We start from the raw sequence: 27,566 nt of genomic DNA on the forward strand, positions 1-27,566 counted from the left end.
ATGGCGGCAGAAACACCTTTTGACATAAATGAACATGTTGATGTTTTACAGGAAGAACAACAGTTTTGTGATGAAAATTAATCTATATATGCTGCCACCTTGGGATTGAGGGATTTGCCACCAAAATCTACTGGCAGGATTCCTAAAGGTGGGGATCTACTGCATGAAAAAAATTGCTATAAAGGAGGAGTTTGGCCAATCATTTGGAGCACCGGTTCTATATTTGAGAGTACATTGTATCAGAACTGTCATTCTACTGCCGCTGCCTGATTTGACAGAAAACCATTTTGTTTCAATTGACAGCCTCACACTGCACCATGTGGCTGATCCTGCATAGCAGACCAAGAGGATTCCTGGTAGTTCCCTTACCTCTCTCACTCCCCCACAGGACATACCTCTTCAAGGATTACACAACAATACACTGCTCAACAATGCTACAATTGTCATCTCAAGCTTGGTGAGGGCAGATAATTAACTTTTGCTGATTCCTGTCACCACTTCACCAACAAGAAATGTCCAAGATGTAGATCTCTACTGCTCCAGTGCAACACAAATAGATGACATTGTTTGTTATGAACTACCAGCATAGGATACAGCTACCAGTTCTGAACCAGCTTCAGTTTTTGCACAAACTGCTTCCGACTACTTTTTTGACATTGGCAAGTTTCTTTAAACTCTTTAGCATCAGCAACTGCACCTTTATCAAGAGCACATACACTTTGCAACAGACTTACAAATAATTATAAGGTTTGTTTATGGTACTATCTGTGGATACTACTGACACTGCTTGTTTTTCTGCATTGTGTTAGCAATGGGGTCTTTGGTTGGCAGTACATTTGCGCTCTGTCCAAGCAAGGACCCTCACTCTAGTCAGGGCAATGGAGATACACACTTAAATAACCCCTGTTCACCCCCTTGGTAGCTTGGCACAAGCAGTCAGGCTTATCTCAGAAGCAATGTGTAAAGTATTTGTACCAACACACATAGACCCTCATTACAACCCTGGCGGTTGGTGATAAAGCGGCGGTAATACCGCCAACAGGCCAGTGGTAAAAAAAATTGGAATCATGACCACGGCGGAAACCACCAACACAAATAGCCACTTTAACACTCCGACCGCCACAGCGGTAGCAACAAACATTACATCACACCTATCCGCCAGCTTTTCCAGGACGGGTCCAATGCCAGCAAAAGCACGGCGGAAACACTACTCTGAAGGGAAAATACTCACCTCTGGACCTCAAGGAAGAACCAGGATGCCATGGAGCCCGAACTGCAGGAATTCCCCATGCTGGTGTACCTTCTCATACACCAGGAACATGAAAGCTGGCAAAGACGACCAATGTGAGTACTACACCTAGCACACAGGGGGGGGGGGAGGAAAAAGAGAGTGACACACAAATGCAACACCCCCACCCTCCCACCCTCAACACCATAAACACAAACACATGCAACAATATTACATATACACCCATAACCCTCAGGAATAATGCAAGGACAATAGGAATGGAGTAAAATTAGTGTAATATTAGTAATTGTGAGAAATACCACAGTGCAGGTGGCGCTGCTGGCGTGGTGCAGGTGGCGCTGCTGGCAGTGGTGGTGGTAGCCTCCAGGCCTTCACCTGCAGCCTCGGACGGCTGAAGTGCCATGGCTGGTGTTCTGTGCCCCTTCCTGCCCCTGGCAGATGGTGGTGCCTCCTTGCTTCTGCCAGCTGGAGTCTTTGTCTCACCCTTGCTGGCTGGTGGTGCCTCCTTCCTCTTGCTGGCTGGTGTCCCCTTCTTTCCCTTGCTAGGTGGTGGACCCCTCTTGGCCTTGGCAGGTGGTGCTTGCACACTGGCTGGGCTCACGGGTGCCTCCTTGGAGCCTCTCACAGCTGCAGAAACCACAGTGGCAGTGGACCGGGTGGCTGAGGTGCTGGTCTGGGTTCTGGCCACCCTGGCCTGAGGTGAAGGACGGTGGAGGGGAGGGTCAAGGAATAGGTCAATGGTGGCGAGGAAAAGCTTCTTAGGGACACTGGGGTGGGAAGAGGGTGAAGGTTTGGGAGTTGAGGCAGAGGGAGTGGTTGTAGGAGGTGTCAGTCTGCTGTGTTTGGATGTGGGTGCATAGGCTGGATGCTGTTGTGAGGTGGATGGCTGTTAGGTGTGTGTGTGTTCTTGCATTTGTGTACTTTGGGAGGAGGGGTCACAGACACAGTAGGAGAGGACACAGGAGATGTGTGCATGATGTGGGGGTGGTGACTGCAAGTGAGGGGCGTTTAGTGATAGGCGTGTTGGTGATGGAAGTAGTGGATAAGGATGTAGTGCATGCAGGTATGAGTGGATACACTACTGGGAGGGAGGTGGATGATGAGGAGGAGGGGGACACGTTGGAGGCAGTGGATTATGGTGTGTCTGCATGTGGATGGTGCTTGTGTGAGTGCTTGTGAGATGAAGTGCGGTGCCTGTGTTTGCCTCAGCCACTTCTGTGTGTTGATTTGGGTGATTGCTGGTTTGAAGGTGTGCTTGGGATAGACTGGGGTTGAGAGGATTGGGACTGGGTAGAGGAAGTTGGAGGGGGAGGCTGGAGACAGGGACAATGGCTGCCATCAGTGCAGAGGCCAGAGCCTGGAATTCTCTCTGTTGGGCCGCCACCCCAGAGTGAATGCCCTCCAGGTATGCATCTGTTTGTTGCAAATGCCCTGCTACACCCTGGATGGCATTCAGTATGGTTGACTGCCCAACAGAGAGGGATCTCAGGAGGTCAATAGCCTCCTCATTGAGGACAGCAGGGCTGACTGGGGCAGGGCCTGAGGTGCCTGGGGCGAAGGAGATACCCACCCTCCTGGGTGAGCGGGCACAGGAAACATGGTGAGGGGCTGCTGGGAGGGTGGTGCTGGTACGGGGGTGGCAGCTGAACCTTTGTTGGGTTGGCACAGAGGTGTCCACCACTGCCAGGGAGCTTCCATCGGAGGAGGAGTCGCTGTCGGTAGTGTCCCCTCCTGTCTCCGTCGTAGTGCTCCCCTCGCCCTCCGTCCCACTTGTGCCCCCACAGTTGGTGGATTCGGCCTCCAGGCCCTTGTGGGATGCAGCTCCCTCCGTCACCTGTGCCTCTGCTCCTCCGCCAGATGATGCTAATGCACACAAGGACAGGCTGACAAAACAAAAAGGGGTGGAGAGACAGAGGATATACTTGGTCAATGCCAGCAACAACACTACCGCTGATGTACACAACTCACAGGGGACAGCCCTATGCACTAGGCCATGCACTACTAGTTTCAATGCTAGTCACCAATCCTTGGGGTACAATGCCTAATGCCATTAGCTGCACACCTGAAACCCACAGGACCATGCCCAGTAGTAGACGCCCACTAACACTATTGGGGTTGCAGTGCATTTGATCTTGCCCATCATTGAACATACCCTGCCATGTTCGCCCTGGCCTAGGGGCACCCACAGCCCACATCCCCCACCTAGGTAAAACCTTCACACGAGCAAAGTCATGATTCAGAATCTGTACTCACGCCCTTGTGGCTGCTGTGATGCCTTCAAGCACCCATCCAACTCCAGATAGACCACCGCCAGGATGCGGAAAATCAGGGGGGGTCAGGGTACGACAGGCACCCCTTCCTCATTGGGAGGCCAGCCCCTGCTGGGCCTCCGCCGTCTTCTTTGCCCAGCGGTGCAGGTCCTCCCACCGTTTGCGGCAGTGGGTGCTCCGCCTGTCAAAGACCCCATCCACTAGTCTCTCCAACTCCTCGGAAATGAAGGCAGGGGCCCTTTCCGCAGACACTCGAGCCATTGTCGCTTCCAGACACAGGTCACAGCAGCACTTGCAATGTAAGTCCTCTCCAGTTGAAGGTCAGGTAGCAAGTGAGTTCACAGAAAGAAAATGGTGGTGATGTCCACGGCGGTGCGTACCGTCACCACTACCGTACATTGCCATTGTCTCCTGGAACCCATAGGGCCCAATGATAACCAATGCGATGTTGCGCGGCGGTCATGGGACGCCGACCACAACGGCGCACAACACCAGTGGAATTACCTCATTTACACCACCCCAGAGGTATTCCCCCTCTAGTGCAGGTCCTGTCAGTGCTCCATTTCCTGGCAAGTGGTTCCTTCCAAGCGACAGTGGCAATGGCATCAGGGATGTCTCAGCCAATGTTCTCAAACGTGCTGAATAGAGTGTTGGCTCCCCTGCTGCAACACATGCGCAGCTACATCGTATTCCCCCAGCTGGAGGATTTGGCCACAGTGAAGGCTGACTTTTATGCACTGGGACATAGCCCCAACATCATTGATGCCATTGATGGTACACATATTGCATTTGTCCTCCCCCCTCCGGAGAAATGAACAAGTGCGCAAAAACAGGAAAAGCTTTCACTCTCTGAATGTGCAGATGGTGTGTTTGGCGGACCAGTACATCTCCCATGTCAATGCCAAGTATCGTCGCTCTGTGCATGATGCCTTTATCTTGGGGAGTAGCAACATCCCATATGTGATGTCTCAACTCCAGAGGCACCGGGTGTGGCTAATAGGTGAGCCCATGGTCCTCACCCAGTTGATGTAGGGATATGCATGTGGGTTTTCCCCTAAGTGTGAGTGTGAGGCTAACAGGTAAACCTTGATATTTACAGGTGACTCTGGTTACTCCAACCTCTCATGGCTACTGACCCCAGTGAGGAATGCCAGGACAAGGGCAGAGGAACTTTACAATGAGGCACATGTGTGAACAAGGAGGATCATTGAGAGAACCTTTGGCCTCCTGAAGGCCAGATTCGGGTGCCTCCATCTGACAGGTGGATCCCTGTACTACTCGCCCAAGAAGGTGTGCCAGATCATCGTTGCAAGTTGCATGTTGCACAACCTGGCCTGGAGACGCCAGGTGTCTTTTCTGAAAGAGGATGAGCCTGGGGTTGGTCATGTGGCAGTGGTGGAGCCTGTGGACAGTGAGTGAAGAGGAGGCAGAGGAAGAAGATGTGGAAAATAGAACGCCACTAATTCAACAGTACTTCCAGTGACACACAGGTAAGACACTGTAATTTCACCTGCTGTTGCAGTTTTGTGTATGACATTGAACATGGCAGCCTGATTTCCCTATTTCTATGGGCACTTACTGTACCCTTTGGCATCTCTAGTTTCAGATCTTTGTGCCCCACTCTGGCTCCTGGTGTGTTTACTGCTGTCCACTACAAGTCATACCTATGTAAATATTACAGTACATTTAAATTCCAATGTTTACAGTTTGTGAAACTAATACATTTGTCATAGAATTCACAGACTCCACACTTGAATTTGTTCCAAGAGTGTTTATTTAGGTGCTAATAAGTGGAGGGGGTATTGCAATGGGCTGGGTTGCTGATGGAAGAACGTCCAGGGTAGAGTCCAGTCTATTTGTATCACAGGTGCATTGTCCAAGGGGGCATAGGAAGTGGAGCAATGTCAGTTCAAGGTGGACAGGGTGACAGAGTGGGACAGAAGGGTGACAATCAGCAGAGTCTTATTTCCTGGCGGGGGTCTTGGCAATGTTCTCTGCCTTCTGCCTGGATCGCAGGGACCGTTTGAGGGGTGGTTCTCCTTCTGCAGGGGGTGGGCTGCTGGTGGCCTGTTGGTCCTGTGTTGGGTCCTCCTGTCCACTAACGCCGTCGGAGGTGGAGGGCTGTTCTTCGGTTTGGCTAGTGTCAGGGGCCTGTTGGTGTGTCACTGCCTCCCTCATGGTGTTGGCCATGTCTGCCAGCACCCCTGCAATGGTGACCAGGGTGGTGTGGATGTTCCTCAGGTCCTCACTGATCCCCAAGTACTGTCCCTCCTGCAGCCACTGGATCTCCTGAAGCTTGTCCAGTATCTGGCCCATGGTCTCCTGGGATGGTGGTATGCTTCCAGGATGTTGATGAGTGCCTCATGGAGAGTGGGTTCCCTTTCCTCCCCCTGTTGCACAGCAGTCCTCCCAGCTTCCCTGTTGTCTTCCCTGTTGTCCTGTGCCTCTGTCCCCTGAACCGTGTGCCCACTGCCACTCACCCCAGGTTCCTGATCATCCTGTGTTTTGTGGGGTTGCCTGGGGTCTCTGTAGTGGTGGACACACTGCTGATTGACGTGTCCTGGGGACAGAGGGATGGGCCCGCTGGGTGGGTGCTGTGCTGGTGTTTCCTGAGGATGGAGGCTCTGTGGTTGTTTGGGACTGTGGCTGGGTCACTGACTGTCCAGAGGTCCCTGATGGGCCAGGTTGGTCATCGTGATCAAGGCATGCAGAGCTGCTGTCATCACTGTGGGCCTTCTCGGGGGGGACTGGATGTGGCTGCCACCTCCTCTCCGGTGACATTGAGTGGTGGTCCTGTGGGGATGTAAATGCAGTGTGATTGTATATGCGTGTGCCATCTTTTGCATGAATATGTTTCCCTCTATGGCTGTTATTAGCAAGGCAGCTTTGGGTTGTGTGAGTTGTGCTTGCGTTGGCTAAGTGATTCTCACTAGTGTGCATGCTGTAGTGTTGGGTGTCCAAGCAGGTCTGTGATGGTGGTCCATGCATTGGTGTTGCATGCAGGGCTTGGTATTGGGATGGGTGGGTTGTGATGGTGGGGTATATGTGAGGTGCTGTGGTGATGGGGGTGAGGGTAGGGGTTGTTATTTGTGATGGCATGCAGGTTGGGTGGGGGATAAAGTAGTAAAGATTTGACTTACCAGAGTCCAGTCCTCCTGCTACTCCTGCGAGGCCCTCAGGAGGCATGATCGCCAAGACATGCTCCTCCCTTGGTGTTAGTTGTGGGGGAGGAGGTGGGAGTCCACCGCCAGTCCTCTGTACAGCTACCTGCTCTCTTGTTACCATGGAACGCACATTCCCCCGTAGGTTGTTCCACCTCTTCCTGATGTCATAGCTTGTTCTTGGATGCTGTCCCATGGCGTTTACCCTGTCCACGACTCTCCGCCATAGCTCCATCTTCCTTGCAATAGATGTCTGCTGCACCTGTGATCCGAATAGCTGTGGCTCTACCCGGATGATTTCTTCCACCATGACCCTTAGCTCCTCCTCTGAGAAGCTGGGGTGTCTTTGTGGTGCCATTGGTGTAGCGTGAGTGGTATGTGTGAGGGTGTGGGGGCTGATGTATTGGTGTGTGTGGTGTGTAGTTGGTGTATGGGTGATGGTGTTTTGTAGCTCAGATATAGTGGATGCTCCTGGCTTGTCTCTCTCTCACTTGTCAAAATGTTTGGGTCATAAAGGGTTGTGATTATTGTGGGTGTGTGTTTTATAATGTTGTGGGTGTGTGGGTGTGGTGTGTGTATGTGTGTCAGGTGTGTGTAGTTTGAATAGTCCACTGTGGTGTAGTTTTGTTTGTGTGTGTGCATTTTGAGTGTGGCGTGCCATGTTCACTTAAACACGGTGCATCCCTGAGTTTCTAAAGTGACGCAGCGCTGCCAATTTTGGCGCAGCACCACGCTGCACCACTTTCCATAAATCTGGCCCTTCATGTGCCCAGTATTCCCAGTTTTGCAAAATGCGACAACTGCCAAAAACATTTCAATGTCACCGAAGAGCAGCTCAATAGTTGGGTTATGAATGGCACTTTTAGTTCATCACCCCTTCTCATCCCGACGTGTGGTTATTGTGGCCATTGGACAAAAATGGTTCTCATGCACATTTTGTAAACTCCACACGGGGTTTTAAAGTGACCCAACCTGACCTGCGTTTCATCACCACAAAACACTCTGGTATTGTCATCACATACAGAGTGGAGAAACTGTGTCAACAATGGTTACTATTATCCACGTTACCTGCTGTAAAAGAACATCTTACGGCCATGGAGAGTTTGGCTTGCTATTTGATAGGTACTCCTGTTTCTTTGATTCCCCAGTGTTTCAGATACTTTGGAATGAAAGTTATTTGATGTCGAGTGATGAAGGCTGCTGTGGTATGGGACCTGGAATCAATTACATGATTTTGGTTTCTCAAATTGTAAACACCCCAAGCATGAGATAAAAGTAGCAGAATTGTGGCCTCATATCGCTACTTCAAATTTTAATTTTGAGAAGCTGAATGGACTGAAGACTCTTCTGTTTCAAAAACATGTGGCTCTGACATCAGCCAGAGAGACCTATGTCCTCCAAATAGCAAGGTAATTTGCAGAGAAACAGCGCATATTAAATACCAGCTTCCTCAAACATTTTGGAGAATTGGTGAGCAAGATTTGTAATGCATCTAATTCTGCTGGGATTGTGCACTTTTTAAGGCTGTCAATTCTGATTAGTTATACCTTCAACCATCCACTCACTATTTTTGAGTGTCTTTGGTGGAGTCCCCATAACTTTGGCTCTAATTGGTAGTATTCTTCTGTTGCTATTTTTGATTTTCAATGGTTGTCCCATCTCAGCAATGCAGAGTGATGGAGCTCCCACCAGCGCACCTGTGTCGTGAGGGCATGATGCAGTATTTCAGAGCTGCATTGTTGGAAAAACTGGACTCACATTGGTCACTGTCATTCAGACAGATTCTCACTTGTGTGCAGCCAATTTTCTGTTGCTTGTGGTGGTGCTTGAGGGTTCATTCACAGACTTACCCATTAGCACTGCGGGTTATTACGCACAACATCCTTTGAGCCAGATGTTGTTGAAGTTATGGCGCCTTTTACATCTGGCACTGCATGGAATGCTGCCTCCTCGGCTGGATTTATAAATGAGGCACCTGCACATGCGTGCTCCTTGGACCTTACCTCTGATGAGCTGGTAATCCTTTCACCTGCTGAAGTGGGGTCCTTTTTGGCTTCTGGCTCCGTTGTCCGCATCAGAGATTTCCTGCAGGATTGTGACTACTGCTGAATTGGATCCTTTGGCATTTTGTTTTAAATTCTAAATTGTCTTTTTAATTAAAAAAATTGTCCTTTTACATCAAGCCTGCCTATCGGCTTGCCTTGCTGGTCAACTGCAACATTTTTATCTCTTTATGTATATCTTAATTTGCTTTTAGTATTATGGTTTTTAGAGGTCAGTTGATTTAAGTCATGGACCCTGCACTTTTGTTCCAACAATGGTGAGGGTGTTGTGGGTCCATTTTAGAGCCTAGCTTGGTCACGTATATTTTCGCTTAGGCCTAAGGCTTGTTACATACCTTATTTTATTTATTCATTTTAATACATTTTAGCATACCTTCTATCTAGCAGGGATGTTTTATTTTTTTAATCAGCTGCTGTTCTGCAAAAGTGTTGTTATTAGTTCTTTTCATGACATTTTCACACTGTACCTCTGCCCAAGAGTGTACATGGTAGCCAATCTAGTATTGTCGCCACAAGAGTGCGTAGCTAACCTCAACACTTAGGCACATGATCACTTCAGGTCCGTTTCTCAGAACACATGTTCTGTTATAAACACATCATACAGGCCAAAGAAGGTCAGAGAAGTCATTTCAGTTGGAGGAGACATCCTATTAAGTGTGCCACTTAATTGCCACCTTGCTGACCTCAGCCCTGTCTCTACATCCAGCCGAGCAGATAATAGGCAGAACCCTGTTTCTCAGGTATGCGGGCAGGTGTTCCTTCCATGGACTAGTAGGAGCTATCATTGCTATCCTTTACCTAGATGTGCACATAGGGAATCCTACGGGCTTGTAGACATATGTTTGTTCCATTATGCTGGGATTGTTTATCTGCTTCTCACTTATTGTAACCATTTGTATTGTGCTTTGTCTAATCATCCTAATAATGGCAGCTCATGCATTTTTATCATAGATTGCAGCCTTTTCAATAAATGGATTGAAAACTGTCTTGTATCTCCTTGTCTGCGTGTGCTTGTGTGAGACATGTACTAATGAGAGAAGGGGACAGACCTGCCCGCCACAACTTCCCTGAGAATTCAGAATGTCATGCGTGAGGCTGCCTCAAATCACTTTTACTTTCTAGGTTTGGCTGAGGTGATGCTAGCTAGCCAAAAGAGTTAGGCCAACAGCTACCAGACGTGTTGAGTCCCCTACATGCGGTGGTGCTACCGCCCGAAACCAGCAGTTTTCCTCCAGGGCTAGAGTCCTATGACAGCCTCAGTTGTGGTATAATCTCCATCAAAGGTTTTTTTAAAATGAAGGAAGGTGATGACAGCTTTAGAGTGCAATTTTTTTATTTTCCTCAGTGATACTGTTTTTAGTCATGTTCCCTCTATTTTCTTTCAATTTAATGCTTGTTTGTGCGAGTTGATAGGTTAGACCTGTTCTGTTATAGACATCGTTGCCCACTCTAGCTCATCTTCCCCTCTACAGACCCTCTTAATTTTTTTGACAAACTAAAGGGAGGGCTTGATAAATCAAAGACTCAGATTTAATCTTTTTGGAGACTGACTGGAGCCAGATCACCTCATGCTTTCTGTTTATAGTTCTTTATCTCCAGTTCTGGGTATGCAGATTGGAGAAAGCAAAAGTGACCCCTACTTCTCCCCCTGAAGTTATACCATTCTCTCTTTCTTGCCTTTTACTTCAACATTTCGGATGTGGAGCCCTTATTAGTGCTTAGGACATGTAGGAATCATCTTCACGTGGTACAGAGTGGAATAGAATTTTGGATTTGGACATGAATTGAACTGTAATCTTCATGACATAACATTCACAGCCTGAATGAAGGAGTGAGATCTTTTCCAGATCCACTGCTTGGTTACCCTGTTGCTTGTATTATGTGAAGGAGCAGCTTTTAGGTTTAACTAATAGAAGACACCCTTTTTAGAAAGACATTTATGTACCTCAGAAGAGGCCCAGAGCTACGTGGCAGTTGTGCAGCACTAGATAGGCAACTGAGCACATTGCTCCATTCTCCTGACCATGTGAGCAAGAAAGGCAAGGAACAGAGGCTACTTTTTTTTTTTTTTTTTTGTCCTCATATTCATCCCCCGTGCTTTGATTAAGTAAAAAAAGGCAATGACACAACAAACGACAACGTGCCACCAAACCTCAGTAGATCATCCCCTCTAATCTACTGATTGTACTTTCTCGTACGGGAGTCATTGATCAAAAGTTATCACTTTCAATCGTAGCCAAAGCAGCACCTCCAGAGAACGAGGGGGAGATCTTAATCATTGGACTTTAAATTATTATTATTATTATTTTTTTTTTTTAAAGTATACGAAGTTTGTATGACACAAAAAAAAAAAAAAATATGTTATTGATACACATTTTCCCAATATAACCAAAAATTATCTTTTCTAGACAAGGGGCCCCATTGTTCCAATGTACAGATTCGATTTACAGCTGTCTGCCAATCCAACACCCGAGGAGGCAGAGGATCAATCCATTTACGACAAATTTCTCGCCTAGCTAGAAGAATTAATATGAACAGCAAATGCTCTTGCTGAACTGACAGTTTCTGATAATTTGTATCCTGGTCCCACACCCCAAACACCACCAATGCTGGATTTACAACTAAGTTTACATTAAAAATTACTTTAAAAATACTCTCTATGTCCCCCCAATAATTCAACAACTTAGTGCAATGCCAAAACATATGAATATCATCCGCCTTATCATCCCCGCACCTTGGACAATTTTTCTGAGATTTCCCAATAGCTGTTAATTTGGCCGGAGTCCAGTAAACCCTATGGAGTGTGAACAAATGATTTTTCTTCAGCCCTGCAGGACTAGTAGTAAGCCACAGTATTGAACAAGACTTTTGCCACAGTGTTTTAACATCTAAAGTTGGGAAAGTTGCTCCCCACTTCGACAAGGGGAGGGAAGCGCTATCATCTGATGATTCTAACAGAGCGTGGTACCACAATGCAACCTCTTTGTTGATAGCTCCCTGATTTAGCTTCCCTTCCCATATACTCCTCCCTATTTCCCCAATTCGATGAGACTTTACCCAACTAGATATTTGAAGATACTTAAATCTAGAAACTGTTCTGCCAGTACCTTCCTGGAATGCGCCCCAGCTTAACACTTCGTCTCCTTCCATCAATTGGCCCCATCTTTCCACCCCACTTGTTCTCAAAGGAGTTGATAGTTTGTCTATGAGGCATTCCGGAGTGCCAGGCGAATCCCAAATGGGAGCTGAGCTACAAAAATAAGGTATCTCTAACGCCCTCCGAAAATGCATCCAAACTTTACATGCATGTCTGGGGAGTTTCAAGCGAACTTTCTTGAAGTAACTGGGGTGTCCAAATTTATATAAAAAGTGATCTGCTCCTTTTTCAAGGTGAGCCGTTAATGCTCCCCAGACTGAATCGTGCTCAGTCCTTTTATTCAATAAAACTCTAATATTTTTTAGGTGAAAAGCCAAATAGTACTTAAAAAGGTCTGGAGACGCAATACCTCCCCATTCCCTTTTTCTACTCAACTTCTTCCAAGCAATCCTAACTCCCTTGGAAGCCCATACAAATGAGGATAACTCCCCTTGTAATTTTTTAAACCAACTCTTCTCAAACTCTAATGGGATAGTGTTGAACAAAAAAGTAAATTTTGGAAGGATACACATCTTCAAAATATTAGATCTCCCAATTATCGTAAGAGGAAGAGCAACCCACGCTTTTAACAGTTTTTTGGTTTCCCTATATACTATATCAAAGTTCAATTTAGCTACCTAGTTAAAAGCAGCTGTTAACCGAATACCCAAATATCTGATCTCTTGTTTAACTAAAGGGGAAGCATACATCAAATTCCAACACATTATTTCTGTCTTTTCTGCATTTATGCTGTACCCAGAAAGTCTTCCAAATTGTTCCATCAAAGCAGTGACCTTAGGTAGAGTCGAGCTAACATCACTCGTATATATCATCAAATCATCTGCGTATAAAGCCAGTTTTTTTTCCCATCCCCCAGTTCTAAATGGGATAATCTCTTTAGAAGACCGGAGTAAAGTTGCCAAGGGTTCAATGTATAAATTAAAAAGCAAAGGAGATAGGGGGCATCCCTGTCTCGTACCTCGCCAAATCCTAAATTCTTGTGTTAAATGGCCATTTACCAGAATTCTCGCTAGAGTACATCTATACAGTTCTCCTATTGCCCTGATAAAAGGGATTCCCAAGCCCGCTTTTTCCAGAACCACCTTTAGAAACAACCAATTAACACGGTCAAAGGCCTTGGCCGCATCAAAAGACAAGATCGCCAGAGGCGCCTTCTCGTGAACCGCCAAATCAATTGCAGCAAATAACTCGTGAGTTATCTCGTGAAGCTGCCTCCCCTTCATAAAGCCCTTTTGGTCCGAATGGATTAGATTGCCAGCAACTCTCCCCAGTCTCTTGGCTAAAAGTCCTGAATAAAGTTTATAGTCTACGTTCAGCAAAGAGATGGGCCTATAGGAGGAACATGACGTGGAATCCTTACCCGGCTTTAGCAATAAGCAAATTGTCGCCTCTCTCCAGGAATTGGGAATTTGGGTCCCTTCTATCAACATAGAGTTGAATAACTCTAATAAAAAAGGGATAAGTTCCTCCCCCAAAGCCCTATATAATTCGTTAGGGAGACTATCTGGCCCCGCTGCCTTACCTTTTTTTAATGCCTTTAGACCTTCCGCCAACTCAGCCTCATTTAACTTATCATTCAGTAGGAGCCTCTTCGACTCCTCTAAAACTGGAAGATCTACATTATCTAAGAATTCTCTTACCGGCTCTTCTAAGTTAACCGAACTTTCTGAATATATCTCCTGAAAGAAAGATACGAATGCCCCCTCAATCTCCTCTTGCTCCGTACAGACCTGATTCGCAGGCTCTAATTTGACTGATAAAATGTGCCTTTTGGAAAAGTCTGACTTAACCTTCCACGCTAACAGTTTACTGCAGCCTTCTCCATAATCAAAATGAGCATATTGACTACTTTCCCATTTTAACCTGCAGCGGTTTTCCAAAAAAGCATCTAGATTAGACCGGACCTTTTCCTCTTGACAAGACAGCTCCATTACTAAATCCGTTTTCCCTTCTAACTGCGCATTATACCTTGCAACCTGCAAGGTTTTCAATGACAACTCCATGTTTCCCAACTTTTCCCTCTCTTCACGATACTTATAAGCTGCAAGGTTAACTAGCCTCCCTCTTATAAAAGCCTTGAACGCATCCCAAACACACCCCAAACTTGCTGTTCCTTGATTCAACTGAAAAAATTCTCTAGTATCTTTTTTTAACACTTCTACTAATGCGTCGTCTAAAAATAGAGCACGATTGATTGTGCTCCTAATTGTCCTGTTACTCACCCTAATATCTAAATGTAGTATTACTGCAGAATGGTCTGACAAGTGTGCTGTGTTGTGAGCTACCCTTCTTACCACCGGGCATAAACTTTTATGAATTAAAAAAAAATCTATTCTAGATCTATGCCCATATTTTTTATTGTGGAATGTATATCTATCTCCTTCACCCCTTCTCCAGTGCCAGACATCTACCAAGCCTAATTCCTGCATTGCTTGCTTCACTACTGCCCTTGTTTTAGGTGAATTAACCGTACCCCTAGGGGTTGACTTATCCTGTACAGGGTCTAGCAGTATATTAAAATCCCCACCCAACACCACTGGGTACCTAGCTGAGAGTAGAATATTAAATAAGTCTTGAAATGGCGATGGGCCGTCAATATTCGGCCCGTAGTAACCCGACACTGTAATCCAATGACCACCTACACACAGCTCTACCACTACCCACCTCCCTCTAGGATCAGCATGTACTATTCCTACCCTGCACCTCATGGATTTCTTAATCAAAACTGCCACACCTTTTATTGTACTAGTTTGAGAAGAGCATACGCTAAACGCAACCCAATTCAGCTGTTTAAGCCAGGTCTCCCATTCAGTTTGGTGAAGATGGGTTTCCTGCAATATAATAATCTCCTCTTCAACCAAACGTAAGTACTCAAAGATCTTCCTCCTCCTACCAGACACCCTTAACCCATTCACATTCCATGAGATAAATCTCAACTTTTCAATACCCTGCATGCTCATTCAAAGCGAGAAGGAAACAAAGGGAGAACAGCAACCCCCCCGACCTATATTAGCAACATATGAGGACTTTCTTATTTTATCCCTTTCAACCCACCATACCCAAAACACACCCAGACTCCCCGTGTCACCCACCCCTACACCCACCACCACCAACGTGCCCCCCAAACCCCATTCCCCCCCCAGAGGAACCCTCCCTTTTTCTACTGGGATAACCATCCTGTTATCCTATATTCGAACCCCACGCCGGACGGGGGCTTCCCACTAGATCTTATTGAGACGCCTTAATCTGCTCTATAAATATACTGACCTCCCCAGGATCTCTCATATTGTACATTTTATTCTTCCACATTATGCGGAGAGCTGCCGGGAACCTTAGTTGGACCGTCGCCCCTAGCTCACGGAGCTCACGCATAAAACTTCCCAGCTCCCACTGCCTATCTAACGTTGCCTTAGACACATCAGATCTTATCCTAAGAGACCATTCCCCTTTGGGAAAAGCCCCAACCTTGAGAGCTTCGGACAAGATTCTTTCCTTAATAGAGTATGTGTTGAAATTTATCAAAATCCTCCTGGGGTTTTTCCTTCCTGGAATTTTCTTGAAAGGATCACGATGGACTCTCTGAATGTCATCCTCCAGATTGACCCCTACCATACTGGGGAGGACATCCCTAATCAGCGAAATCACATAGCTCTTAATATTTTCCCCTTCCAACCCCTCTGGAACTCCCAAGAGCCTTATATTGTTTCTCCTCATATTATTTTCCAACATTTCCAATCTGTCCTGCAACATCTTTTCTCCCCGTTTCAATTGTGAAATGTCCTTAGCTTGAGCTAACACTCGTTCCTCGTGGGCCTCCACCACAGCCTCTAGTTTCCCCAGCCGGTCTGATAGCAGGTTGATTTTACTTTCCAAGACCTCACAGGCTTCCCGAATCCTAGTTTGATTAGTTTCTGAAATTTCGAATTTCCCTCTAATTTCTTTGGTGAGAGAAATTAGCAGAGCCTGTACATCCAAGTCATGCGTTATTGATCCACTGGAAAAATTACCATCAACTTCCGGCAAGGGTAGTATCTTTAAAGGGCCCTCTCTCACTGTAGCTGGTTCCATATCTAACAATTCTTGTGCTGGGCCGACAACTGAACCACCTTCAACTAGCTTAGAAGCCTCTAGCTTGTCTAAGGCCGGTTTAACGTTTGCCATATCCTGTGGTGGGGGAATTGTGGTCTGGAAGTACCTTGTGATCAACGAATCACTCCTCCCCTGGATCTCAATTTGACTCTCTTCCCGGAGGGGTAAAGGATGATCCACTAATAGTGTTGTGTGGGGTGGCCCTTCACCATAGATTTTAGGATCTAAGTCCGTTATACCTGTTGTTATAGTTCCAGAAACCTGAGTCCGAAGATTAGCACTTGTACCACGGGTACCGGGCTTACTTTTCCTGGCCACAATCACATCGTTGACTTCTGCCCGGGCACCCCTGGGGCGTCGCTTGATTAATGACATGCACTGCGGGGTTCCAACACTCTCACACTCCTTTCTTGCCCCCGTCCCACTTAAGTTGGATCTGGTGTGGCTCCCCGGGGACTCCGGGAGGCTCCCACGGAGAGAGCAGCGGGAGGTATAAGATCTCCCACGTCGCACACCCTTTACCGCTTCTGCCCAAATACTGGAGTTTAGAGCCCGCTTCCAAGGCACCCCGCCACCCCTCTCCGTAGATAATGACCCCCCCTTCTTGTTCGCCGTTTTTCCTCCCTAGTTTTCCCGACAAAAGTCGGAAAAAGGAAAACACAGTAGAGAGGAGGAATGAAATTAACAAGGCACAATAACCAAAAGTATTCTTCTTGCCCCTTTTTTCTCTTTTTAACGCCTAGAAATCCAGGGGAAAAACAGCGCAAGAAGTGGAGGGCCAAGTACCCCCACCCGACAGGGAACCTATCTAAGCGATGTCCCACCTCCTTTCTCAAGACCCTTAAACCTGAGGAGCTCTCAATTGAAACAACAATTTACACTCTCAGTCCTTCCAGGAAACGGCAAAGCACCATGAATACAAAAGCGTTTTGAGTTTTGGCGTCCCTCTGAGTCTCACTACCCTTCTGTATAAAGCAACAAGTTTTGCACAGAATTTGTCATTATAAAATGACAAGCGCTGAAACGTAGCAATCCCTAGCGAATACGCAGCTGTAAAACTCAATATTTAGGCTTGGAGTTCCTCTAATACAAACTTCTAGTAGAAGGCTCTTGCATCTGGTTATTGTTGCAATAGGCAGCACTTTCACAGATATAAATGTTTTCTTTAAGCTCCCCAATACTCCTGGGAGGGCAGCAACGATAATGATAACAGTCTCTGCCTGCTGGAGACAAGCTTATAGTCAAGCAAAAATCATAGGACTAGTCACCCAGGCACCCCCCCACTCCACCAGAAAAACCCTGTCACCGTCTTTGCTGCTCCTTGCTCCGTTAGCGCAGCTCCAGGGGCTTCCCTCAAAAAACGCTGAAACGGGAGATCCAAAGCTCACGCTCCCGGGCTCCCAATCCGTTGCACGAAGGCGAGAGGAGAGAATCCTCACCCTCGCCTCCCTGTCGATCAAGCCGTCGCCCGGGTGGGGGCCGGGGGCACAAACACACGCGGATCCGGCAGTGAAAGCTACCGCAGCTTTCCCGAGTCTCACGCGCCCAGACTCCCAAACCGGAGCGCGAAGGCGAGATGAGGAAACTCCTCACCCTCGCCCCTTTATCCTTCAGGCCGTCGTCCGGGGGGGGGGCCAGGGGGGACAAACAAACGTGGATCCGACGGGAAGAAACCTCGGCTGCTTTCCCGAGCAGAGACCGAGGGAAGGTCTGCTCACAATGCAAGACGCGCGGTTTCGGCGTCACATCCGTCCGACGGGAGTTCACGGCAGCTCGTTAGCTGACCGTCATGTTCCTCAACTTCGGGCACCTGCGTTTTTGGTCCTGGGCTCAGCAGCCATCTCAAGGAACAGAGGCTACTTTGTACCATCTATACACAGAAAATCAATGGCCATTATCACTGCTTTACATAAATATGGCAATACTGCCCACGCGTGTGACTTCCCTGATTCCTTTGAATGAAGTATATACTGAAGATAAATATAGGGGCAAGTAATCTTTCCTTCTTCAAAAAAGCTGTCTTAAGTAGGGAATTAAACACACATAGGCAACCTTAGGGAAACATGAATAGAACATGTATAATCCTCAGGTTTTGTCTCAGCTAGCTCTTGAGGCAATATCTGCAGTCAGGCACATAAATATTAGAGAAATAACTGAGCACCTTTTCCCTCCATGTGTGTCACTCTCCACATCCGAGCACCACCCTCTGTCACATTCATTTGTGAAAAAAACACAACATACACCCACAAGTGATGCCCACCTCAATCATGGGGTTGATGGGTCACACAGAATATAATGAAGCCAGAATGAGAAATAGAGAGAGATCGCATTCTGGATCCATTGTCCATTGATCTTCAAAGGGATACCAGACAAACATGAATACATGCGTGTTACAGTTATGCAGTCTCTGTACGGTTCATATATTATAGGTGCAGCTTCTCCACACAGCCTATGATTCCTTGGACTGCGGTAATTCGATATCCAAACAACCTATTATTCTATTGGCATTGCCATACACTTATCTAGAGGGGAGATTAACTCTGTTTTATTTAGTTGTGAATGCATTTAATGTCAAAATGTAAATAACTTTTAATGGACTTCCATGGTAAGAATGCTATTTAAGGAAATATTTATAAACCTAAAAATTACTTTGATTGAAGGGTCTTATCCAAACGCAGAGGAAATATCAAACAGAATATGAAAATGATCAAAGTTCTTTCCAAACAAAGTTTGCCAAAGGAACTAAGGGGCATATTTAAGAAAAGTGGTGCTGCACATAGTGCAGTGCCACTTTTCTTGTGCCCTTGCGCCCCTTACCACCCCCCTAAAGCCACCATGTGTGGGCCATATTTAAAATACAGTGCACCATGGCAATAGTTAGAGGAGTAGCATCAGACTTTTTTACGCTAGTCTGATGCGGTACAGGATTAGTGTCAAAAATGTTGACGCTAATGCTGCAAAGCACCAAGAGGCTCATTGTAACCAATGGAAGCCTCCTTTTAATGCATGGTCAGAGAAGGTATTACAGGTGCCGAAAAAATGGATGCAAAGAAATCGCTTATATTTCTTTGTGCTATATTTTGGCCCCTGTAATGGGGGAAAGCCCCATTGCCTATATTATGCCTGGCGTAGGCATAATGTAGCTCAAAGGGTTACAAACTTTCTAAATATGCCCCTTAATTTAACCCTTACATATGTGTGTACCACCACTGAATCACCAAAGATGAATAAAAGCCAGTGTTACTCCATGTAGAAACACAACTTGTTCTAGATCCCAAAAGTTAACCTGGGCATCAAAATAAGACCTTCATTGATGTTCTGTTCAGTCACTAGATGTGGTGAGGCATGCCTGGGCTGGATTGAGACATTTGGAGACTGGTGAGAGAGGACCCAAACTGACAGGATGAAGTACAACCTGATTAAAAGAGATGTATCTTCGGCCCACTCTCCCATGCTATGCATCTCCACCTCTGCCTTCTCCAAATCATATTCCCTATCCATCAACATTAGACACTATTTTGAACAAGCTTCTCAACTCCACTCTTGCTGTAGGATTAGGGGAGTTGGAGAGTATGTGGTCTGGCAACTTTGAACTCAGTGCTCTAGGAGGGTGGAGATCAATGGGGGTAATAGCTACTGTGCTTATCAGGGAAGCCTAAACAGTTTGCAGTGGGACCACAGGGGAAGACCACAGACACACTTCTTATTTTAACCCTTTTAGAAGTGATACAGTGAGGAAAACCCTTTCACCATTTGGGATGTAGAACATAAGGAGCATTGATTAACCCAGGGTTTCTCCTTTAAGGGCCTGTATGTTACTATTCATTGCTCCTGGACACAGTCTTTACTTCATTCACAATGGTCATTTGTATGTAGTACGTGTCCATTCGTTACTCTTCTGTCACTCTTAGGTGGACCATCTAGAGCATTACTCATGACTGCCACTAACCACTGACTTCCTTTTCCACTTAATTCCCTTTGTGGGTACCTAATACTTTAATTAGTTCCCATTTCTTCACCAAGGACACGACTCTTTAAAATTTATGAGGATCTCAGTGTTTACAAACTAGATGGAACAATCAGTATTTTAAAATGTACACTAAGGCCCTCATTACAACCTCAATGGTTTTTTCAAAAGACCGCCGAGGCTGCGGGAGCCAGAATACCGGCAGTGCTGGCGGTATTTCTGGTTCCCTATTATGACTTTTTTCGCAGGGCCAGCATACGGTAACAGTGTTACTGTCCGCTGGCCCAGCGGAAAAGTCACATCAACATTGTTGCCGGCTCGTAATAGAAATGCGGGCAGTGAAATGCACAACGGGGCTATGCCTGGGGGCCCCTGCACTGCTCATGCCAAGCCCCCCTTACCACCAGCCTTTCCATGGCAGTGTTTACCACCGTGGCCAGGCTGGCAGTCGGGGACTCATAATCCCCAGGGCAGCGGTTCTTGCACCGCTGCCCTGGGGCTTATGACCGCCATTTGAAAGCCTGGCGGTATAGTGGAGGGGCCGGTGGTATGGCCGTGGCTATAGCGCCATGGTCATAATAGCTGGCAGAACACCGCCAGCCTTTTGGCGGTGTTACCGCCAGCTTCCCGCCGGCCGCCAGGGTCATAATGAGGCCCTAAGTCACAAAAATGCCCACAATTTAAACTTAATGAAACATGTAGAGGTGTCTGCCTAAAGTCTAAAATCAAAGGAATCCATTGCTCTCTATTCTCACCTGACTTGTTCTTGTACATAGGTACAATGTGAGGAACTGAATGGAGTTGTGGGATTAATGTGTGATGTGGAGTTTTACTCTGCAACAACAACAGTGAAACCTGCATGCCATTTTAGAGATGTTATGTTTCTCTGTTAGGAGTTTGGGGATGTCATCTTATGAGGACTCTGGGCCCCGCAGGACCATTTCCTACCCGGCCCATTGCCCGGAGACTGGAAACACTCCCTTCCCTGAGGACAAAGTATGGGGAGGAGCAGGGCTTTCTCCATCAGGAGCACAAAAGGACACATAGGTGGATACAAGCTCCTTCAGAAGTTGAAATCCAATGCTCATGAGATAAAACTTTCAGTTATGGATAGCATAGTCATTTACTTATGTTAGCGTGCTATTTGTGCTTGTGGCGGGCACTCTATCCAGGTTGTACTGGTGCTGAGGTTATCTGGAACTAAAGAGACTTAAAGAGACTCAAAACTTAGTTTATGCATGTTTCTATATAGAGGTAAATTTTGTGAGGCATGATCACCATTGGCCAGTGGAGAAGTGCAATTTAAACTCCATCCTTTACACGTCATAATTGTGCAATTACACATTATGTTTCCTGTGTGCCTTAAATAATATTGTGTGTGAACACATAAATGCAATAATGAAATGTAACCACTGAAAGCCTGAAGCTTTATAAACGTGTTCACTAATGTTCAATGGAAAAGGCTCACATGTATTCATTATTCACATGTTATATTTACACTGCATAGGTAAACATGCCTTCTTTTCTCATGTTCTGCATTTATTTTGAAAGTTATACATGTGTATGTCTAATGATATATTCAAAATGTGCATTAAATGTTTAGTTACATTTAGCTTGACTTAAGGCCCTAATTTTAAAATGTATTTTGCTTGGCTAGTGTGTTCTTTCTTTTAAAGGTATGTGTCAAGGTTTCATTAGCTAGAGAAAAAGAGTATTGTTATATGTATTAGTTTTGTTGATAGTAAGGCCTGAGAAGAGAAATCTTGGCAAGCGACATGAAGACCTAATGAGCAACTGAAGTCTCCTATTCAACACATATCAGGAACGAGGGATGTTGAAAGTTGCAGGAACTGTCCAAAGTTCTGTGGGATGAGAAATTCAGGTAATGTTGCATATGCACACAACAGACAAGCTGGTGATTGGTTCCTTGTGAGGAGGGAAGAGATATGATTGATGTTCAAGGTTCTGTGTGATTTAATTAATGCTTATGCTGTTAGAAGTTAAGGCAGATTCCCTTATACTTTGGGGGATACAGACCTCTCTGCTTACTTTATTCTTGCAAGTGTGAAGCTTTAATGCTAAACACGTGTTCCCTTTGCTAGAAGACTGCTATGGTGTCTTCACTATGCTGACACCTCACATTTCGAAATTTCCCTACAACTTCATGCTCATACCTTACTTAGAAGTCTGATTACATGATTCATTCATATTAGGACAGAGTGCAGGAGTTTCTGTATGGAACACTTATTATTAATTCACAGTTTCTGTATTGCAGTGTCTGTTATTGCTTTTTATCTTAAACTATTAAGACTAAACCAAGAGCAATATTTTCGTTTGCCAGCTGTAGTCCTGTAACTTTTTAACATTTTCAGAATATATGCATATATATTGGATTAATTATTGATTTTAAATAAAACTACTTAACTTCAATCACTGATTCAATGTCCTCATTGTTGGCCAACCAAGCATCTCAAAATTTGAATTATTGTGAACTCCCTCGGCGTCTCAGTCAACTTAAAAAGATCATGCTCCCATGCGCTCTCAATAGTATCTCTGAAGGAATGCGCTGGCTGTGCAGGGTCAGTAACATGTCTGTGACTCTATTTTATAACTTACACTTCATTTAGGTTTACTCACAAATGAAGGCACAGAATGTAAACTAATTACTAGTGATTTTCGTCAACAATAACCTGCAGTCTGATGTTTTCATTACCTAACATACACATTTTTCTTTGGCAGATGTTATCTCTCCAGTGAGGATTGGGTAGTAAAAATTATGTTAATAACAGACTGAAAGAGGTGAATTCTAAAATGTTCTCCAGTTTACCCTAGTTAAAAGTCATCATGTGCTGCATTGTGTCAGGAAGTATGCATTGCACTTCTTCTGCCTGTGCGATGGAAGCATGCACTACCGCCACTGCCTGCGCAGTACTTGTTCTATCTGTGTGATGGAAGCATGCACTGCTGCTGCTCCCTGAGCAATACATTTTCTGCCTGTTTGATAGAAATATGTGCTGCTGCTCATGCAGTACCTGTTATCAGTGTACAAAAAGCTTCAACTCCTGGACGCATATTTGGTAGGAGCCTGCTCCGCCACTTTGTCATTTTTTTTTACACAGCTGTGGCACATTCCGTGCTCCATATTTACGAAGTGACTGCTGGCTTGCGTAATTTTTTTTGCTGCACCTCAACTGGCTGTGCCACATAATGTTAAACATAAGCAAGGTAGGTGTTCCTCCATAAAATCCAACACAGAATTGGTGCATTGATATTTACAAGCTTATGGTAAAGTGACGCATTATTGGCAAGCGACGCACAGAGTTCAAAATGCATCAAAATTCCTGTACATTGGTGACCTAGGCATAAGAAATTATACATTGCCACTGGTACATAACCAGAACATATCCAAAGCACTTTGGCAAGCTCAGCTCGTACTGCAGCTAGTAGCAGCAAGAAGACCACCACCTCTACCACCACCACATAGGCAGCGCAGGAGAAGTAGCGTGTTTACCACCTGAGGACTACCCTTATTGACCTCAGGGAGAAGGAGTTCATCACCTATTACAGGCTCAGGATGGAGTCCATCATCCAGCTCCTGAACCTGATTGCACCAGGGCTGCAGCCCACATCCCAGAGGTGCACCAAAACTCCTACACAGACCAAGCTGATGGCAGTACTCCACATGCTGGTGTCTTGCTCATTCCAGACAACTACAGCCAAAGTGGCAGGAATCAAACAACAATCCTTTTAGGTATTCCTACCCTCCTGGATCCTGGTCCTGGATACCATCATAAGCCTGAAACCCCAGTACATCACGTTCCCAAACACACAGCAGCAACAAATGGAAAACAAGCAAAGCTTCTATGCCCTTGCTGGATTCTCACATTGGACTGCACACATGTGCAATGTTTGCCTTCTGCTGCTAAATCCCACCTGTACCACAATAGGAAGCAGACATAATGTATCAATGTGAAGGAAATAGTGGACCATCTGAGGATGTTCATCAATTTGCTGGCAAAGTATCTGCGGAGTGTTCATGATGCCTTCATCTTGAAGCACTTCATCATCAATTAACGCTTCAAGAATGGAAGATGTGGGAATAGCCTACTGGTTGGTAAGTACATCTTAAGTACATGGCAGAGCTCATGTGAGTAAATTATATATGATAATATAGCCAACTTTGTGTTGGGTGACTGAGGCAATGCATATGTAGGAGGTGTAGGCCTTATACTTGCATCATACACCATGGCACATGTGCGATACAACCCTGCAAGTCACACATGTTAAGACCTGCTAAGCCACTGTGTGTGTCTTGAAATGATGGAAGAATTGTTAGCAAAGCAACACTATGAAAAATGCTCTGTTGCAACACTGTGTGGAACGAAGGGCCTCCACGTCTATTGTTTTGTGTCTTCATGTAACTCCCATGGTCAGGAGACATGCCATGTCTCCAATGCCAGTGAAATTGAGAAATGTTTCAAATCATTGCCCCTCTCTAGATCCTGTGTACCATGGAAAATTACATTAGTCTTCATATACACTCTTGTCATCCTAAGTGAGGTCCACAGACCTACTCTATCAGTCCTCCATGGGTTCAGACTGTGCAGCAAGGTAGACCCTCATCGCCAAAGTACACATCACAGTAAATTCAGCCACACATTCACCATTTTGCAAATTTTCCTGTCTTGGTGCTATGATGCCCATTGTGTGCCAGTGCAGCCTGCAAATCCTAGTACTCTGCTGTATGTCCAAAAATATGTCTTGCACTGCCCTCACTCAGTGCCATAGTGCAGTGTTGATAGTTTACCATTTGCACTGTACAGAGCAAGACTCCCACATAGCCCCTCCGTGTTCTGTCAACACAGTGGACACAGTGCACTGCCATGTGTAGACAATGATATCCTACAATGACATGCACTCACTAATTTATAAATGGCAGTAGCTACTAAACAACAGTGACTACTCCTGTCAAATCCAAATCTGTGTGAATGAATGGGACTACATCATCTGCACTGGGTAACTAGTGAAAATTCAGACATGTAGTAGGTCAGAAATGCCAAGAGTAATCCCAAAGCAACACAATAGAATAGTGTGAGAGAAGTGTCTCCTCAATGGTGAAATGACTCTCCATATCAGTAAAGATTCACCATGTTCATGGCATTGCCACTCACAAGTATAACAAATAGTAAGTGTATCACACAGGCCAATATACTTGTAAGTGTAGTACAGTGTCAGTCATACCAAAACTGGTAAAGCCGGATGTTGGACCTGGCCCTTTTTGCAGGATCATCTTCAAACTTTTTGCCTCCTGCCTCCTAATTTTTCTGACCAGTTTTTGTTGGCTTCAGCTCTGGGCACTTTATCACTGCTGACGAGTGGTAAATTGTATATGCTCTCTGTGTAACTTATATTGGTGATTAATTTATCCATGTTTAGCATATTTGATTTACTAGTAAACCCCTAGTAAAGTGCACTAGAGATGCCCAGGGCCTGTAAATCCAATTCGACTAATGGGCCTGCAGCACTGATTGTGCCACCCACAGGAGTAACTCTGAAAGCATGGCTCAGACCTGCCACTGCAATGTCGGTGTGTGCAGTTTTTTAACTGCTAATTCGACTTGGCAAGTGTACCCACTTACCAGGCCTAAACCTTCCCTTTTAACCCCTTCGCTGCCAGGCCTTTTCCCCCTCCTGTGCCAGGCCTTTTTTTGCCTATTCGGGGCAGTTCGCGCTTAGGCCCTCATAACTTTTTGTCCACATAAGCTAACCAAGCCAAATTTGCGTCCTTTTTTTCCAACATCCTAGGGATTCTAAAGGTACCCAGACTTTGTGGGTTCCCCTGAAGGAGGCCAAGAAATTGGCCAAAATACAGTGAAATTTTCGTTTTTTTCAAAAAAATTGGAAAAAGTGGCTGCAGAAGGAGGCTTGTGGTTTTTCCCCTGAAAATGGCATCAACAAAGGGTTTGTGGTGCTAAACTCAGCAGCTTCCCAGCTTTCAGGAACAGGCAGACTTGAATCAGAAAACCCAATTTTTCAACACAATTGTGGCATTTTACTGGGGCATACCCCATTTGTGCAATTTTTTGTGCTTTCAGCCTCCTTCCAGTCAGTGACAGGAATGGTCATGAAACCAATGCTGGATCCCAGAAACCTAAACATTTCTGAAAAGTAGACAAAATTCTGAATTCAGCAAGGGGTCATTTGTGTAGATCCTACAAGGGTTTCCTACAGAAAATAACAGCTGAAAAAGAAAAATATTGAAATTGAGGTGAAAAAAACATAAATTTTTCTCTACGTTTTACTCTGTAACTTTTCCCTGCAATGTCAGATTATCGAAAGCAATATACCGTTACGTCTGCTGGACTCCTCTGGTTGCGGGGATATATAGGGTTTGTAGGTTCATCAAGAACCCGAGGAACCCAGAGCCAATAAATGAGCTGCACCCTGCAGTGCGTTTTCATTCTATACCGGGTATACAGCAATTCATTTGCTGAAATATAAGGAGTAAAAAATTGCTATCAAGAAAACCTTTGCATTTCCAAAAAGGGCACAAGATAAGGTGTTGAGGAGCAGTGGTTATTTGCACATCTCTGAATTCCGGGGTGACCATAGTAGCACGTGAATTACAGGGAATTTCTCAAATAGATGTCTTTTTTACACACACTCCTATATTTGGAAGGAAAAAATGTAGAGAAAGACAAGGGGCAATAGTACTTGTTTTGCTAATCTATGTTCCCCCAAGTCTCCCGATAAAAATGGTACCTCACTTGTGTGGGTAGGCCTAGCGCCCGCGACAGGATATGCCCCAAAACACAACGTGGACACATCACAGAAAACAGAGCTGTTTTTAGCAAAGTGACTACCTGTAGATTTTGGCCTCTAGCTCAGCCGCCACCTAGGGAAACCTACCAAACCTGTGCATTTCTGAAAACTAGAGACCTAGGGGAATCCAAGGAGGGGTGACTTGTGTAGCTCGGACCAGGTTCTGTTACCCAGAATCCTTTGCAAACCTCAAAATTTAGCTAAAAAAACACATGTTCCACTCATTTCTGTGGCAGAAAGTTCTGGAATCTGAGAGGAGCCACAAATTTCCTTCCACCCAGCGTTCCCCCACGTCTCCCGATAAAAACGATACCTCACTTGTGTGGGTAGGCCTAGCGCCCGCGACAGGATATGCCCCAAAACACAACGTGGACATATCACAGAAAACAGAGCTGTTTTTAGCAAAGTGACTACCTGTAGATTTTGGCCTCTAGCTCAGCCGCCACCTAGGGAAACCTACCAAACCTGTACATTTCTGAAAACTAGAGACCTAGGGGAATCCAAGGAGGGGTGACTGGCGGGGCTCGGACCTGGTTCTGTTACCCAGAATCCTTTGCAAACCTAAAAAATTGGCTAAAAAAACACATGTTCCTCACATTTCTGTGGCAGAAAGTTCTGGAATCTGAGAGGAGCCACAAATTTCCTTCCACCCAGCGTTCCCCCACGTCTCCCGATAAAAATGATACCTCACTTGCGTGGGTAGGCCTAGCGCCCGCGACAGGATATGCCCCAAAACACAACGTGGACATATCACAGAAAACAGAGCTGTTTTTAGCAAAGTGACTACC

The sequence above is a fragment of the Pleurodeles waltl genome, chromosome 4_2 (genome assembly GCF_031143425.1).
Source record: "Pleurodeles waltl isolate 20211129_DDA chromosome 4_2, aPleWal1.hap1.20221129, whole genome shotgun sequence".
Taxonomy (NCBI): domain Eukaryota; kingdom Metazoa; phylum Chordata; class Amphibia; order Caudata; family Salamandridae; genus Pleurodeles; species Pleurodeles waltl.